Here is a 554-nt window from a genome sequence, read left to right on the forward strand (position 1 = left end):
GGGATAGCAGACGGAGCCGACAGCACTTGCACGCAGGTCGCCAAGGAAGTCGTGAACACGCTCGGGGTAAAGCCACCAAGACACCCTCTCTCTCTCTCTTTTCGACGCGACACCGCTGGAAAGGGGCAGGGCTGTGTCTGAGAAGCTGGGGCACATGGCCTCCCCACGACAGGGAGGTTGGCACCGGGTTCAACTTTTCAATTCGTGCAACAAAAACCGGTAACCGACAAATACAAAGCATACACACACACACACCGCGCGTGTGCCCTTGCTCTGGTGCTAGAGAAATCGAGTGCTCGAGCTGGCCGGAACGGGACGCCCCGCTCCGGAGCTTCACAATCGGACCACTGCGGTAGCGACCAGTGGGACGTCTCGGCCTCACACGAACAGCACAGAGATCAGCACACAGGAGACGGCGCACAACGAGTAATCTACCTAGCACGCCGCCGACCAAGTGGCCAAACTCTCGAGAGGAATGTCCGTCTGACACAAGGGACAGAAACGGGAGGTAACCGCTGAGCCTGAAACACCAGCAAATAAATGCTAGCCCGCCT

This window comes from Heterodontus francisci, unplaced genomic scaffold (assembly GCF_036365525.1).
Source record: "Heterodontus francisci isolate sHetFra1 unplaced genomic scaffold, sHetFra1.hap1 HAP1_SCAFFOLD_1810, whole genome shotgun sequence".
Lineage (NCBI taxonomy): Eukaryota > Metazoa > Chordata > Chondrichthyes > Heterodontiformes > Heterodontidae > Heterodontus > Heterodontus francisci.